General features: G+C 46.1%; 1 pseudogene; it reads right to left on the bottom strand.

Moving 5' to 3' along the window:
- Positions 1-5,089: 5,089 nt before the first annotated feature.
- Positions 5,090-6,496, bottom strand: LOC118017804 (annotated as a pseudogene).
- Between the last annotated feature and the right edge of the window lie 1,132 nt (positions 6,497-7,628).

Genomic DNA, 7,628 nt, shown 5'->3' with positions numbered 1-7,628 from the left:
CTATTTCAAATAAAATAAAATAATATATTTGAACACTTGCTATGATGTATCAGGCACTATCCTAAGCACTAGGGGTAGTGGGGAAAAAAAACACATAAAAGCATCTGCCCTCTCAACCCTTATATTCTAGTAGGACAAGGCAGACAATAAACAAGGAAGTAAATTACATTCTATTTTATAAGGTGCTAAGAGCCACAGAGAAGAATTAAGCAAGGTTGTACTGGGGGGGGAGATGAAATTTTAAATAGTGGTCAAAGAAGGCATCATTGAAAAGCTGACATTTAAGTAAAGACTGGAAGCTATTGAGGGAGCAAGCTACATGGGTATAAGGAAGAAGAAGAGCATGTCAGGTAGAGGGCATAGCAAGTGCAAAGGTCCTGAAGCCCCAAAGGTATCCAGAGGACTCTCTCTTCAAAGTTGCTTTTGCTTGACATGAAGGCAGACAGCAGGGGCTAAAAAAACATCATCACTTTCCCAAAGAGTGGAACAGCTGAGCATCTCTGGTCAAGCTATTTTTTGTTTGATGGACCAGGCTGGTTTGCCTAACCAAAGATGCACAGAACAAGGATATTGCTCTGGATCGGGGACTGACATTCATTATCATTCAGACCTACTGGTTCTCCAATGAGATAGAACCACATATACTTTTGGCTCAAATTCCAATTATCATTTTGATCATGGTCTCACAATAGAAGTACTTAATAACTCCAAGGGGGAAAGCGAGAGTACATTAAGATTCAAGGGGGGGAAACTTCCCTTTGTTTTCAGCTAAATTCTTTTTGTTCCAACAATTAGACTCATTTGACAATATTTTGTGTATTTGTAATCCATTGTAAAGATTTTGACTTTTAGTGAAATGGAAACTCATCAGAGAAGAAAAATGACCTGATCCTACTTATATTTTTAAAAACGTATTGTGGTAACATATGCATAAAATCAACCATTTTAGACATTTGTGTTACAGTTTGGTGACCTGAAGTGCATTCACATGGTTGTGCAACCATCACAACTATCCACTTCCAGAACTTTTTCATTCTCTGTTCTGTAACTCTGTACCCATCAAACAATAACTCATCATTTCCCTTCCCTCTGGCAGCCACTGTTATTTTGTGTGTCTATGAATCTGACTACTCTAGCTACCTCATATTAGTGGAATCACACATTTGTCCTTTTGTGTCTGGCTTATTTCACTTAGCATAATGACTTCAAGGTTCATCTATGCTGTAGCATGTACCAGAATTTCATTGTTTTGATGGCCAAATAATACTCCATTATATGTATATACTACCTTTTGTTTAATCCATTCACCCACTGATGGATATTTGGGTAATTTCCATCTTTTGGCTGTTGTGAATAATGCTGCTATGAACATGGGTGTACAGATATCTGTTGGAGTCCCTGCTTTCAGTTCTTTGGGGTATATGCCCAGAGAAGGAATTGCTTATCAAATGGTAATTCTATATTTGATATTGTGAAGAACTGCCATACCGTTTTCCACACCAGCAGCACCATTTTACATTCCCACCAAGAGTGCACAAGGGTTCTGATTTCTCCACATCCTCACCACCAACACTTGCTTTTGTTTTTGATAGTAGCCATCCTAGTGGGTGTGGTGTGGTCTTGCTGTGGGTTTTTTTGTTTTTGTTTTTAAAGATTTTGTTTATTTACTTGACAGAGAGAGACAGCGAGAGAGGGAACACAAGCTGGGGGGAGTGGGAGAGGGAGAAGCAGGCTTCCCACCAAGCAGGGAGCCCAACATGGGGCTCGATCCCAGGACCCTGGGATCATGACCTGAGCCAAAGGCAGACATTTCACCGACTGAGCCACCCAGGCGCCCCTCGCTGTGGGTTTTGATTTGCATTTTCTTAATGATTGCTGGACCATCATTTGGAATGATGCTGAGCATATTTTCAAGTGCCACACTTATATTTTACAAGCATCCCTCTGGCTGCTGTACTGAATGGTCTCAGCTATGGGATGAAGTGGAGGGTAGGGGGCAAATGTGGAAAGAGGAAGATCAGTTGGAAGGCTATTGCGGTTGTCTAGGTAAATCACAATGGTGGCTTGGAACAAGATGATAGCAGTGGAACTGGCAAAAATTCATGGGATTCTGGATAGATTCTGAGGCTAGAGCTGATAAGATTGCAAGAGGAGTGTGAAAAAGGAGTCTGGAATGACTCCTCTGTTTGTGGCTGTGCAAATGTCCATTTACTGAGATCGTAACGGTAGGGGAAGAGTATGTTGGGCAGGTGAGATGTCAAGAGACCGACTTTGGACATGTTAAGTTTGGATGCCTGTTAGACTTCCAAGTGGAGATGTCATGTTGACAATGGATATGGGAGTTTGGAGATCAAGGGTGTTTCAGTTCTCTTTTGCTGCCTAATAAAATACCCCAAAACATGGAAGTTTGAAACAGCAACAATTTTTTTTTTAAGATTTTATTTATTTATTTGAGAGAGAGAGAGAGAGAGCACATGAGAGGGGGGAGGGTCAGAGGGAGAAGCAGGCTCCCTGCTGAGCAAGGAGCCCGATGCGGGACTCGATCCCGGGACTCCAGGATCTTGACCTGAGCCGAAGGCAGTCGCTCAACCGACTGAGCCACCCAGGTGCCCAATTTATTATTTCTTAACAATTCTGTGGGTTGACTGGGCTACGCTGGACAGTCCTGCTCTATGTGGCATCAGTTGGGGTCACTCACGAGGCTGCATTCAGCTGGCAGCTGGCCTGGCGCCTCAGTGCTCCCCTTTGGGCCCCCCCGTGTGGTTAGCTTGCAGCACGGCCGTCACGGAACTGACTTCTTACACAGTGGCTAGCTTCTCCCCAGGGGATTAGAGCATAAGCTGTCAGCCCTTTTTCGTTTTTTTTTTTTTAATTTTAGTTAACATACTGTGCACTATTGGTTCCTGGAGTACAGCTGTCAGGCCTCCTAAAGGGTAGATCCAAACTGACTTAGCATCTCTTCTGCTATATCCTGTTGGTCAGAACAAGTCACGGGGCCAGAGGAAACAGACTCCACCTTTTGAGGAGAACAGCGGCCTATGCCTGTGGGGATGGGAGGAATCCTCGGCAGCCATCTCTGGAGACCAAGCACCACAAAGGGAGCGATCAGGGCTGGGGATGGCAGTTTGGACGTAATCAGAAGATAATCACCATTAAGGCCATGGTACTGGATAAGCTTACCCAGGGAATAACTCTAGGTAGAAAAGAGATGGAAAGGCTGATCTCCAGGATATTCCAACATTTTGCATTTGAAGGAGAAGCCAGCAAATGAGACTGAGAATAAACAACTAATAAGTAGGAGGAAAACCCAGGAGAGTGAGGTGTGGCTGACGTCAGATGCAGATAGCATTTTAAGAATGAGGGTGTGTCAGTGTGGTAAATGCCGCGGAGAGTTCCACGTGAGACTAGGGATGAAGGCTGACAACTGGTTTTGACCAAGTGGACTGAGGTGTTAGTTCATCCTGAGGAGGCCGTCGATGTCCTCAGGATAACAGCCGAAAAATGCAAGACGCAGAGGAGACGAAGACTGTGAAGTAGGAGTCAAGGCCCTTAAGGACTGTGAGGGAGCGCCCAGACATATTGTCAAGGACACTGGCATGGCATGAATTTTTTAAGGCGGGAGGGGACATGTGTTTTTAACAAGTGAATTTAAGTTTATATTTAAATTCCAGTTAACATACAATGTAGTATTTGTTGCAGGTGTGCAATGTAGTAATTCAACACTTCCATACATCACCCGGTGCTCATCACAAGGGCCCTCCTTAATCCCTATCACCTGTTTAACCCATCTCCCCACTCACCTCCCTTCTGGTAACCAGCAGTTTGTTCTCCATAGTTAAGATCTGTTTCTTGGTTTTAAGAAGTGAATTTTTTTTTTTTTTAAGATTTTATTTATTTATTTGAGAGAGGGAACACAAGCAGAGGGAGAGGGAGAAGCAGGCTTCCCGCCGAGAAGGGAACCCAACGTGGGGCTGGATCTCAGGACCCTGGGATCATGACCTGAGCTGAAGGCAGACGCTTAACGACTGAGCCACCCAGGCGCCCCAAGAAGTGAATTTTAAAATGACGTTAAAACAGTATTTTAGAGTTCTAACAACGAGTAAGCCAGAAACTAGCTGGACCTACAGCCAAGGTGTGAGCCCCTGAGCTGCTTCCTCCTGAGGCACAAGACCCCTGCAGACCTCAAGAGAAAGCCAGGTATCAGTGAGATGGGGAGGGAGACAAAGGAGGACTGAGAAACAGATGGAAAGCATAGATACGTATTTTGGTGGTTGAAATAAATTCCAGAGATCACGGCAGGGTAATCGAGAAGGGACATGGCATGGAAGGGTGTAGGTCAGCAGGTGCAGGGCAGGGGACTGAACTGCAAGGGAGGGAATGCATGGGCCACTGGCTTCGGTGACCATGAAGACGGGCATGAGGTAGCAGAGGCGGCGCTGTGCGGGCCTGAGGAGAGACTCGGGTTTGCGTCCTGCTTCCCCACTGCCTAGCTGTGCGGTGTGCGGCTAACACGTGGGCCACCAAGTCAGTGCAGCTCCTATTAGAGAACTTAGGTGGCAAGTGACAGAACACGGACTTTAAATTGGCTTAAACAAAAATAAAGATTACCTCCCATACCTGGAAATTCCAGAGAAAGGTAGCATATTTTAGGGATTGTCTGACTCAGCAACCCAGTGATGTCATCAAGGGCCCAGTTTCTTTATATTTCTCTGCTGCCCCTTTTATGGTAGTGGTTTCATTCTAAGACTGGTTCCATCTCCCGGTCACTATGTAAATATAAATTATATATAAATATAAACATTGGTATTTCCTTTTACACATCTAGAGAGAAAGACTCCCTTTTGTTAGCATTCTTGCAGGTGAGAACATGTCTTTGCCATAAGCCCAGCAAGTGTCTCCTGAAGTCTCATTTGGGTTGAATTTGGTTAACATGTCCAATCCTGAACCCATTCCTGCGGTCTGTAAAATGCCAAGTGCTGGACACTGGCTGTACCAAAAATTACCCGGATCGGCATGCTCCCCCGCCGCCTTAAAACCAAAACCCAAACCAAATGAGCCCCACGTTGGGTATAGAGATTACTTGAATGAATTTTAAAATATATATCCCCAAAAAAGGGGGTTCGGCTTTTTATTGAACAGGTTACAGAAGAGGTTTAGTCAAAAAGATCAAAGCCCACGTCGTCAGCAGACTCCTCGGATTCTTGCTTCCACTTTCTTCTCCTCAGCTGGGCAGCAGGGCTGGAGGGCGCGGGGCCTCCTGCTGGCGCAGCACCAGCTGCCGGGCGGGTCCCTCAGCCCCTGCACTGCAGCCGAGGCTCCGATGTAGACTTTGGCCAGGACCTCTGCAAGCAAGCCGGGCCAGAAAGGTTTAGCGCCGACCCCCGCTGCTTTAACGAGGGCATCGATCTCGTCCTCGGCCTGTCAGCTCATGGTTGCGCAGGAGGAGGGCCCAGCAGACACAGGCGAGCGCCGAGACGGAGGCCGTGGTGCTGCCAGGCCCGGGCCCCGTGCTGGTCGCTGGATGAAGCGGCCTTAGCTTCTCTGGAAAGACGAGCATCTTGGCGCCTTTGGCCTCATTTCTGATTATCACAGTATACAAATTTATCCAAATCTATCCACACGAGTCCAGCCAAGTTGGACTTTTGGTGCTTCACGATGGCCCGTCTGCTCTGCCTTTGTGCAGGCTTTTCCTTTGCTTTCACTGTTGTCCTAGCTTTCCTGGCTGAGACCCTCTTCTCTCGGAAGCGGAGTTCCAATGCTTCTTCTTCTTCTTCTTTTTTAAATAAGGATCTGTTTAAGTAATCTGTACACCCAGTGTGGGGCTTGCCCTCATGACTCCGAGATGAAGATCCTACGCTCCACCGACTGAGCCAGCCAGGCGCCCCTCAGATGCTTATTCTGTTGTAGGCTTCCCTGGTCTATCCAGGCCCATCCTCTCACTAATAAAGGGCAACCAGTGTTATCTACTAGTGGGCTTGTCTCAGCCGCTCTAGATTCTCAGGTTGAGGACAATGAAGTTCTCCTCCTCCTCCTCCTCCTCGTGCTGTATTTGCTCAATTTAAAACTGTTGTGTCCGCCGTGCATACAGAGGGGAAGGAGAACAGCATTCCGTAAGCGCCGCTGAGCTGGTGTTCCGCTGGGACTCGAGCCGGCTGGCGGGACACCCGCAGTGTAGTGGCGCCGCCCCAGGGACCTGACGCTCTCAGGGCTGATCTTCTGTCCTCGGTGTGACCGTATTTGCCAAAAGCCTTGCCGCAGTGGGCCTTCAGCTCATAGAAAGGCTGAGTTTCTACTGCCAAAGTGAAGGAAAGAACTGAGACAACTTAATGAGACATTTTACAGATTGCTCAGGGGAAACAGAATCTCTCTTTGAAATTACTGAGTCATTTCAGTTTTAATTTCAGAATCATACAAAGCACTGTCATCTGTATTATTATTATTTTATTTATATATATATTTTTTAGAGAGGGTGAGAGAGAATCGCAAGCAGATTCCATGCTGAGTACAGAGCCCAACACAGGGCTCGATCTCACAACCCTGAGAGCATGACCTGAGCTGAAACCAAGAGTCGGATGCTTAACCAACTGAGCCACCCAGGTGCCCCATCATCTCTATTATTGAGCAATGGCTTTCACAACTTTTTTTTTGCCATGACTCAGAGTAAAAAAAAATAACAAATACCCTTTCCATCATGACCCAGAGGTCACATATACTCATTCATTCATTCCTTCAATAAGCAGGTACTGGTCACCTTCTATATGCCAAATACTAGTCTAAGCAAAATACACTTATGAACAAAAAGGAAAGGAGGGAAGGAAACAAAAAATATTGCCTCAAAGACCTTACATACTGGTACAACATACAACAAACAAAATAAGTAAAACACACAAACACACAGAAACGGAAGATTCATGAAACAAAACCTATTACAACATGCCATGCACTCTCATGTTTCCTATTTTTCAAAAAAAAAAAAAAAAGCTGGCCACACTCCATTAAACCATTAAGTTAGTTGGCTTCTCATTTCAGTAACAGGCTGAGCCTGCACTTCGAGAAATACCGGTCTAGACAATTTATAAAGTAGGCCGTGTGCTGTTCCTACTTTACAGGCGAGACGGAGAGACATGCCGAGAGAGGTGAAATGAGTTACCCCTTTTTCCCCCTCCTCCCAGCTTCACCTCAGGGCTTCTGACTAGTGTGCTGCTTTTCCCTTTGTCCTCTGCAGTCCTCCCATCGGCCTTAATCCCTCCTTCTCTTTGATTGTGAGACCTTGACCTTTGCCTGAAGCAGCTCTTCTGCCTTTCCAGGTGAAATCCTACCAATCCTCCCAGGCCTATCTAGACTGCGATGTGCTCTGGGGGCCTCTTCTGTGGCGGGCTGCACTCGGCCTTCCTTTATCATTTCTGCTGTCCCACAACAGGCTCCTCTCCATGTGACCTCCTTCAGAGCAGGTCTCATTTTTCTCACCTTCCCGCCCCCCCCTCCATACTCCGGTGCTTTACAGAGTGCATATTCACAAACACATATGGAATTGACCTGAATTTGTAAGGGACTCACAGGAGAGGGGTGGGAGGAAGTGTTTCCTAGCCAGGACTGCAGGATTTAACAACATCTATTTAAAAGGAAAG

The sequence above is a fragment of the Mirounga leonina genome, unplaced genomic scaffold, assembly GCF_011800145.1.
Source record: "Mirounga leonina isolate KUSES-001 unplaced genomic scaffold, KU_Mleo_1.0 Mir_170, whole genome shotgun sequence".
Classification (NCBI taxonomy): Eukaryota; Metazoa; Chordata; class Mammalia; order Carnivora; family Phocidae; genus Mirounga; species Mirounga leonina.
The sequence above is the reverse complement of the archived record's forward strand: the minus strand, read 5'-3'. Positions and strand labels throughout refer to the sequence as shown.